The sequence below is a fragment of the Nyctereutes procyonoides genome, unplaced genomic scaffold, assembly GCF_905146905.1.
Source record: "Nyctereutes procyonoides isolate TBG_1078 unplaced genomic scaffold, NYPRO_anot_genome, whole genome shotgun sequence".
In the NCBI taxonomy this organism is placed as follows: Eukaryota; Metazoa; Chordata; class Mammalia; order Carnivora; family Canidae; genus Nyctereutes; species Nyctereutes procyonoides.
The window spans coordinates 91880299-91890752 of NW_026575125.1; positions in this window are offsets into that span (position 1 = coordinate 91880299).

Here is a 10454-nt window from a genome sequence, read left to right on the forward strand (position 1 = left end):
TTTGCTTACTTTTAGCCTCATAAAATTTTACTTAGAGACTACATTGCTCTACATTGCCAAAACAAGCAGTACCAGTTTATTACCATTTCTAGTTAATTTGTGCTTCAAAACAGTAAAATTTTCAGTTTGTAAAGTATATAGTTCTACAGATTTTGGCAACTACATAGTCAAAAAAACCAACAACATAATCAATAAAACAGTTCCATCATCCTTTGGGTTCCCCCGTCTTTTTCTTATTTTTCCCCCGTCCTTTTCTACTCAGTTCTCTGCTCTAGTCTTGGCAATCACAGATCTGCTTATGATCTCTTTAGTTTGTTCTTTTTCCAGAATGTCACATGAAAGAAATCAAACAGCTGCGCATCCTTTTGAGTCTTACTCTTTTCACTCAGCATAATGCCTTTGAGATTTATCCTTCTTATGATATGTATTAGTAGTTTACTCCTTTTTATTACTGAATACTATCCCATTATATGGATATACATTCACCAATTGAAGGCTATTTCGATTGTTTCCAAATTGTGGTGACGATGAAAAAGTTGCCATAAACATTTGCTTACTTGATTTTGTATGAATGTAAGTTTTTATTTTGTTTATATACATACCTAGAAGTACTAATCAATATAATTAATATTTAATATATACAATGTAGTAGATTAATATTTATTGTATATTAATGTGTAATGTTAATTATATAATTAATATATGTATATGTAATATATACTATATATAGTACATTATTGTATTATAATATTATATATATAATATGGCAGGGTTAAGTGGTTAGTGAAAGTTCACTTTTATAAGAAACTATTAAACAGTTTTTCAAAGTGACTGTAGCATTTTGCATTCCCGACAGAAATGTGAGAGAGTTAGTTCTTCTACATCCCTACCAAACCATTGCATTGACAATGGCTTATTTTAAAAACTGAGAGGGGCACTTGCGGGATGAGCACTGGGTGTTATGCTATATGTTGGCAAATTGAACTCCAATAAAAAAAATATAATAGATGTTTAGTGCTATCTCACAGGTTTATTTTCATTTCCCTAATGACTAATAATGTTGAGCATCATTTCATGTGCCATTTGAAATTTGTATATTTTCTTCACTGATATATTTGTGGACATTTTTTTAAATTAGGCTGTTTTTTTATCATTTTTTAGTTCTGATTTTTTTTAAAGATTTTATTTATTTATTCATGATAGTCACACACAGAGAGAGACAGAGAGGCAGAGACACAGGCAGAAGGAGAAGCAGGCTCCATGCACCGGGAGCCCGACGTGGGATTCGATCCCGGGTCTCCAGGATCGCGCCCTGGGCCAAAGGCAGGCGCCAAACCGCTGCGCCACCCAGGGATCCCAGTTCTGATTTTTTTAAAAGATTTTTTTAAAAATTTATTTGAGAGTGAGAGAGCACAAGCGGAGGGAGTGGCAGAGGCAGAGGGAGAAGCAGGCTCTCCACTGAGCAGAGAGCCCAACATGGAGCTCGATCCTAAGACCTCAGGATCATGACCTGAGCTGAAGGCAGATACTTAAACAACTGAGCCACCCAGGCACCCCAAGTTTTTAATTCCTTTTTTTAAATATAAATCCTTTGTATGATATGTAAATTGTAAATATATTCTCCCAATCTTTGCTTTTCTTTTCATTCCATCTTTTGAAAGGCAACCATTCTTAATTTTGGTGAAGTGCGATTTATAAGAATTTATTTTATGATTTCATGCTATGTTAAAGGAATATTTGCCTAACTCAAGTTCACAAAAATTTTATACTGTGTTTTCTTCTAGAACTATTATTGTTTTCGATTTTACATTTAAGCCTATGATATATTTTGAGTTATTTTTTATGTATGGGGTCATGAGTGGATTGAGGCTGAGCTTTTCTTGTATGAATTTGACTTTTATTTTATCTTTTTAGATTCCATGTTTAAGTTTTATCATACAGTATTTGTCTGTATTTGTCTTTCTCTGTCTGCCTTATTTCACTCAGCATAATGCCCTCCAAATTCATCCATGTTGTAACAAGTAGTAGGATTTCCTTATTTTCTGTGGCTGAATAATATTGCATTGTACATAAACTACATTTTCTTTACCCATTCGTCTAGCAAAGGACACAGGTTGTTCCCGTATCTTGAGTATTGTGAATAATGCTGCAATAAACACAGGGTTGTAGATAGATAATCTGTTTGTGATAGTGATTTCATTTCCTTCGGATATATACTAGAAGTGGGATTGCTGGATTTTTTTCTGTTTGTTTTTCTTTTATTTTGTGAGTTTGGGCATCCAATTATTCTAGCAAAATTTGTTGGAAAGAATATCCAATCTATTTAATTGCTTTTATGCCTTGGTCAAAATTCAATTGACCACAATAGCTACCTTTGGGCTGACCAGCTGCCTATGAGACTGTCAGGCATGGGGGCTTTGCCAAAAAAATAAAAAATAAAAATGGCTTCATACTAGATATTTGCCAATCAGAAACTTTCTTTAAAGGAAATGAGAGTTCTCATGGAAAGGGCAGCAACTGTGGGAAAATTAGGAAGAGGAGAGTAAAGAGGTGCAAAAGGAAGTAGGCAGAATATATAAGACGAGAGTCAGGAATAAAGAAAGTATTTGGAAAAAGTGAAAGCAGGAACAAAACATTGGGTCATTATAGTGGAGAGCTGGGAGTTGGGTGTAATGGATCTCTACTGTTAAGGACCCCAATGTAGGCCTGAGTCACTATTGCTGAGCTGTGTTCCAGATAAAATTCCAGTTCCTTGTCAGACTGATTGTAATATTCAGATTCTTTCCTGTCCTTTTGTACTCCTTACAGTGTTCTTAGTAAGAATCATAGTCATCTGTGTGTGCCTCTTTTCTTTGGACCCAGAAAGGTTCAAAATAGAACATCGAGTTTATACCAGAACCAGAAGTAGGGTCTGGCTCTTTCAACCTGGTATACTGCTGACTCACAGATGAAATATCTTCTATAGTCAGGGTTATTAGGGGCTAGATTTTGAGAAAGACTTTTGATTTATCCGTGTTGTTTGAATCTTTACAACAAGAATGAATTCATGTATTGTGTAATTGAAAATAATGAAAATCAGTTGACTGTATATCTGTTGGTCTATTTCAGTACTGTCTACTTTTCCCATTGAAATATATACCTATCCTTTTGCTATAACAGTGTGCAGAATATGTTTTATGGTGAGTCTAGAAATTGGGTAGTGCAAATCCTACCATTTTATTCTTTTTCAAAATTGTTTTGGCAATTCTGTTTCCTTTGCATTTTCACATAACATTTTACAATTATATTGCTATTTTCTGCAGTAGTTTTTAGAATTCTCTTTAAGATTTTATAGAACATATAGGTGTATTTGGATAGAATGGGCATCTTAACAACACTGATTCTTGAAATTCATAAATAGACCACATCTCTTTTTTTTATTTAGGTCTTCTGGATTTCATTAATTATTATTTTGTATGTTTTTGCATACAGATCCTGCACATATTTTGTTAGATTATTACCTGAGTATTTTGGGGTATTTTGTGATGCTATAAGCTGTACTTAAAAAAATAGATTTCTAATTGTTCATTACAAGATTGTATAGATATAAGATAATTTTCTGTATTAACTTGTATTCTGTGACCATACTAGTTCTAGTAGTTTTTTTGTTGTTTTTGTTGATTCTTTGGGATTAGAAAGAATAGTCTGTGAAAATTGTATTTCTTCCTTTCTAATCTATATGACTTTTATTTCTTTTTCTTACATTATGGCAGTGACTAGAGCCTCCAGTATATATATGAGAGAGCAGATAGTGCCTGTTTTACAATCTTAGAAGACAGGTTGTCAGCCTGTCACCATTAAGTGTGATATAACGTGTTTATTGAGTATGAACTTTATCAAGTTGAAATTTATGTCCATTTCTGATTTGCTGAGATTTTACAATGAATGAATATTGCATTTTGTCAAATGTTTTTTCTCCACTTAGTAAGATGATCAGGTGCTTTTTCTTTATTAGTCTATTGGTATGGTAAATTACATTGTTTGATTTCTGAGTGTTGAATGATCCTTGTATTCCCAGAAAGGCCCCCTATTGATTATGATTTACTTTATATACTGTAGGGTTGCATAGGCTGAAACATTTTTTTAAGTTTATTTAGTTTTTTAGTAATCTATACATCCAACGTAGGGCTTGGATTTACAACCTAGAGGTGAAGAGTCTCTCACTCTTCTGACTGAGCCAGCCATGATTCCTGGGCTAAAACATTTTTACACCAGTGGTAGTGGCAGAAAACAAATAACACTTTCCAAAAGGGATTAAACACACTTTAATAGAGGGATGCTTTACCAGGTCAAGGGAAATGTTAGGAAGAACAACAAGGGATAGAATGGTACTCTAGTACTGGTAGCATGAGGGACCCATTACTACTAGGCCTAAAAGACCAAAGAGAGAAACAATTGGCAGAATCTTGAGAATCTAGCTAAATGTGGGAGTTTACACATGATGACCAACCATCCCTATTTTCCTAGTATTGAGAAATTTCTTGAAATGTGGAATTTTTGGTACTAAAACTGAGTCAGTCCTAGGAAAATTGGGATGGTTTGACCCCTTAGGTCCACTAGACAGGAACTATCTTAGGTAGAGGGATGTAACCACCATATTAATCCTCTAGTCTCCTAGCACATCCCACTAGACAAACCAGATACTGAGAGCAATGGTACCCTTTTATCACACATAGAGGTCTGCCTCCATGTGCAAAAAATGAATAGAGAGTGGATTAGGAGAGATAAATAAAATATACCAGCACAATTTTATTTACCTTATATTGGTCATTACTCAAGTACCCGATTGCCCAACATAATATCTATTTCAATTTATTTTGTTGAATAAGAATCCAAAACATGGTATTTAGTTTAATGTCTTTTACAGTTTAAAAAAATTGTAATTAAACTCTACCTACAACATGAGGCTCAAACTCCTGACCCTGAGACCAAGAGTGGCATGCTCTACTGAATTAGCTAACCTGTGATGTTTTTAGCTTGTTCCTCTACACTTTTATTTCCTGTAATAAGAAGTTATTTATTAAGACTTGATTTCTTGTAGATTCAACTTTTTTTGTTAAGAATACATCATAGGTTGTAGTTTACAATTCATAATGCATCACATCATGAGGTAGGTAATGTTTTTTTCCTACACTTATGAATATCAAGTATTCAGTGCATTCAGATATAACACCTCTATTATGGAATTCACCCCGAATCTTTCATCTAATGGTCTCCTTCATTGACAACTACTGCTTAAATAAATTAATTCATTAAGGATTACAACATAATTATTTACTAAGTCTAGCATTTTTTCTATGTGTGTGAGCAAGATATATACTGAGAGGAAGAACTTTTAGTCATGAATGAGGACTATATGTGATTAACCTGAAAGATAGTTTGTACTGTTAAAAGTCAGGAATAATTCTTATTTTTTCTTTGTCTCTCTTGAAAGTAAAGCATTGGGTCCCTACCTACGATAATAACTGATTTTGATTTTTGCTTTTTTTTTGAGTATCATTAAGATCATGGTTTTTAATATTTTCAATAGAATTTTTACTGTTAATGAGTTTTAGTATATACTTGCTGTAAATTCAAGTGAATTTAGCTAATGGGATATTATAGATGGCAAATCAAATCTTCTCCATCATACAAACTATACATCTTGGTTTGCCCAGGAAAATCCCAGTTTATTCTCTTTTCCTATCATAATTATCAATAGCACCTCTTTTCTTTCTTAAATATGTCCAAACTTTTACTCTAAATTATATGGTTACTTTATACTATGGGCAGCACTGCTCTAGCTCTGTATCTTATAATTCTCTTATGCCAGAATAGTTCATGTGAATTAAACCCTGAAAGAGACAGCTGAAGAGGTAGAGGTAGAAGGAACTTATACTGTGTGTTCAGGTAGGTGCTCTGGGATCCTACGAGCCTCTGGACTCTCAAGCATTTTTTGCACTTCTTGGATGGCATGTTCATCCATCAGATACTGGAAAAGATTTGTTGATACTGTCTCTGTGATACTTGCTATTAGAAGTGCTGCATTTCTCAAATGCCCAGCTACTCATTAAATTTAGTTCATTTTGTTCTTGCTCTACTGCTAGCCTAATGATCAGTGTGTGCCTATGGAAAGTCAATTCAATTGCCTCAGTGCATAACAAGGGCAAAGATAGGCACAGCGTTCTTTCCTTTAAATTACACGCCATTTTAATACCTTATCTCCAGAAAGGAAGAAAGTTCAGAACTGGTAAATAGAAACTTACATAATATGTAAGTTGTTAAGGAGTATTTTATTAAGATGCTGCCTTCTGAGAATAATTTTTTTTAAATGTTCTGTAGGTTCTCTGAAATTCTCTAGGAATCTTGAGTTACTTTCATAAAGATTTGCAATATATGGTAATGGTAATCGAAGTAGGGTGAGGTTGATTTAAAGCCTAGACAAGATAGCAGCTCAGTTTTATCTTTGCACCCTTCCATAACAAATTCTCAAGTAGACCTGTAACTCTAACCTCCATCCTCCTAAACTGAATATCATAAAAGGACCACTTTTCAGTGTCATGAGAAGGGAAACAGCATCATTAAATGAGCCAAGATCTTTTAGGTTCTAAAACTCATATTTCCATACTTGGCAACTTTCTAAAAGAAAATCAGTGAAAGAAAAGGAAAAAAAGGGATCCCTGGGTGGCACAGCGGTTTAGCGCCTGCCTTTGGCCCAGGGCGCGATACTGGAGACCCGGGATCGAATCCCACGTCGGGCTCCCGGTGCATGGAGCCTGCTTCTCCCTCTGCCTGTGTCTCTGCCTCTCTCTCTCTCTCTCTCTCTCTCTCTCTCTCTCTCTGACTATCATAAATAAATAAAAATTTAAGAAAAGGAAAAATATATTAATTAGCTAATTAATGCATTCAACAAATACATATTGAGATCTTATTATTGGCTGAGCACTGTTGTTGGCAATGTGAATTCAGCAGTGAATATGAGAACACCTAGATGTTCCATTTTAATAAGAGACAAAATAATAAGTACAACAGAATGAATAAAGAAGTTAGACTTCTGGTGCTAGCTAAGATAGAATAAGTCACTCCAGTCTATTTCCCCAGTAAATTACAACTAAAACTACTGCATGGAATACAAAAAGCAACTGCCTAAAGATGCTAAAAAGTAAATAATGTCAGGGAGGTTGTTTTTTCACTGCTCTTGTTCTTTTACATTTTCCCCTTCTTTATAACTTGGTTTTAACTCAAGGGTAAACCAAATTCCAGAACTGCACTTTGAGTTCGCAAAGCAAATTCCTTGAGAGAAACCATCTGTTTTTAGCCAGAGGACTAGGAAAAGGGGATCCCATAAGTCAGAAGAGTGTGTGAAAAATCCCACATTTCTTCTTTTTCCTTCCTTCCTTCCTTCCTTCCTTCCTTCCTTCCTTCCTTCCTTTCTCTCTCTCTCTCTCTCTCCCTCTCTCTCTCTCTGTCCTGTCTCTCTCTCTCTCTTACTTTTCCTCTTGGCCTTGCCCTGAGGCAAATTCCAGAGAAGAAGCTGCACAGCTCCAGTGACATTAGAGGAGGCAATATGGACACCTAATGTCCTGAGAAAAAAACCTACTTCTCATTGGCTAAAGGAACCAGAACAAGAAGCCCCTGTGGTCTGAAGAGGCGAGAGGTGCTATCTTGTCAGAAGTTAGACTTAAAGGAGGGATCTCCAAAATCTTTGTATGAATCAATTAAGTCCCAGTCTCATCCCCAGCCTATGTATACATGGACTAATCTTTAGTTTTTACTTGAGGTGACCTAGGTAAGCATTGGACCAGAGATGTCAAGCATGAATTTTTATTTTATTATGTATAAGTATGGTGTTCAGCAATGAAGATATGAAAGATATGAAAGGAAGAGTCTTTTGTGTATAGTGGTATTTACAGTCATTGGATTTGTTGAAATCACATAATATGAAACTATAGACACAATGAGTAGACAACCCAGGAATCATTGTGGTGCACTCAATTAGAAGAGGCAAGGCAAGGAAATAAGTATTTGGAGAAGCTAGACAACTAGGAAGAAATCCCGAAGACTGTGGTGTCAGGAAGAGCAAATGAAGACTGAATTTCGAGAATGAGATAGTAATAAAGTCTTTAATGCTGCTGGGAGGTAAGAAGATGAGGACTGGGAGATAGCCATTGGATTTAACTAAATGAAGGTCCTTGTTGATATCGGGAGGAGTAGATTCTGTGCATTGGTAAAAGACTGGGAGATGAGAAATATTAGCTACTATTTTAAGAAAATAATGAGTATTGATCCAGTTTTGAGGAAATTTGCTGCGAAACAGAGAAATGAGGAAGTAGCTAGAAAAATTTGACAAGCTCAAAGTAGGATGGTGGCAGTCAACTTTATTATTTACTATTGTTTTTCTTCCTACTTATTTCTTAAACAAATTTAAAAAGGCAATGTGTTTACTTGTTGATTTTTCTGTATACTCAAATAAACCAATTCAGAAGATTAAACTACACCACAGATATTAGCATCACTGTAAAGAGGAAAACATCTTTCTGTGGGCTTCTCCTAAGATCCCATGATTAGAGTTCAGTTTACAACTCTGGATATGTACGAACACCCAGCTACATGTAAGGCACTATTGGAAATCCCAAATAAGTATAATACCCATCTTCTGTCCTCAAATGGTATAAACTGACTGTAGTTCTTTATGGGGTAAATAAGATATACATAAATAACTACCTTATATCATTTTTTTAATAGCACTTCTTTCATTCCACTTTTTTCTGTAATGGTGAAATGTCTATCTCCTTCAATAGACTGTGAGTCCCTAGAGGGCAAAAACTATGTCTTGTAATCTGTGTGAGTTTTCTTTCACTTACCTTCAGTATTCTGTACTTGTTTGTACATAATAGAAACTTACTACATTATTTTTTTTAAAGATTTGTTTATTTGAGAAAGAGTGCATGCATGCATGCATGTGAGTGCAGTGGGAGGGGTACAGGGAGAGGGAGTCTCAAGCAGACTCCACTGAGCATAGAGCCCAATGCAGGGCTCAGTCTCATGACCCTGAGATCATGACCTGAGCCAAAACCAAGAGTTGGACGCTTAACCAATTGTGCTACCCAGGCACCCTAGGAACTTACTATATTATAGGTTTACATTGAATTGATGAATTAAAATTACAGTGAACATACAATGAAACTGTGTTGTTGGCTAGATTAATATAATGTTCTTCCACAAACACTTTTTATTATGAATATACAATTTACCAATAAATAATTTTCTTAATACATTAACAAGAAAAACATCCTTTTCTATAAGTAGCAGATTCATAACTAATATCACTTTCATTCAAATTAGAAACTAAGAATATAGCTTAAGAAGTTTCATCATTTTAGATCTGCCCTACGACCCAGCAATTGCACTGCTGGGGATTTACCCCAAAGACACAGATGCAATGAAACGCTGGGACACCTGCACCCCGATGTTTATAGCAGCAATGTCCACAATAGCCAAACTGTGGAAGGAGCCTCAGTGTCCATCGAAAGATGAATGGATAAAGAAGATGTGGTCTATGTATACAATGGAATATTACTCAGTCATTAGAAACGACAAATACCCATTATTTGCTTCAACGTGGATGGACCTGGAGGGTATTATGCTGAGTGAAATAAGTCAATTGGAGAAGGACAAACATTATATGGTCTCATTCATTTGGGGAATATAAAAAATAGTGAAAGGGAATAAAGGGGAAAGGAGAAAAAAATGAATGGGAAATATCAGAAAGGGAGACAGAACATGAGAGACTCCTAACTCTGGGAAACGAACAAGGGGTGGTGGAGGGGAAGGTGGGCAGGTGGTGGGGGTGACTGGGTGACAGGCACTGAGGGGGGCACTTGACGGGATGAGCACTGGGTGTTATTCTGTATGTTGGCAAATTGAACACCAATAAAAAATTTAAAAAAATAAAAAGAAGTTCCATCATTTAGATGTCTCCTGACCATAATCACTAGACCTATTTAAAAATCTCTGCATAGGGCAGCCTGGATGGCTCAGCAATTTAGCGCCGCCTTCAGTCCAGGGCGTGATCCCAGAGCCCCAAGCAGAATCGAGTCCCACATCGGGCTCCCTGTGTGGAGCCTGCTTCTTCCTCTGCCTATGTCTCTGCCTCTCTCTCTCATTCTGTGTCTCTATGAATAAATAAATGAAGCCTTAAAAAAATAAAAGTCTCTGCATAGATTCGTATACCCACACCATTCTTGTAATATAGATGAACAATATATTCATAGTTTCCCTCATTCAGTGTAGGAAGTTTCTCCAATTAAGAATCTCAGACAATAATCCTATATTGTACAATTAAAAATCTATTAAGAGACTAGACCTCATCTTAAGTGTTCTTAGCACAATGAAATAAAGGGTTTTTTTTTTAAGATTTTAATTTATTTTTTCAT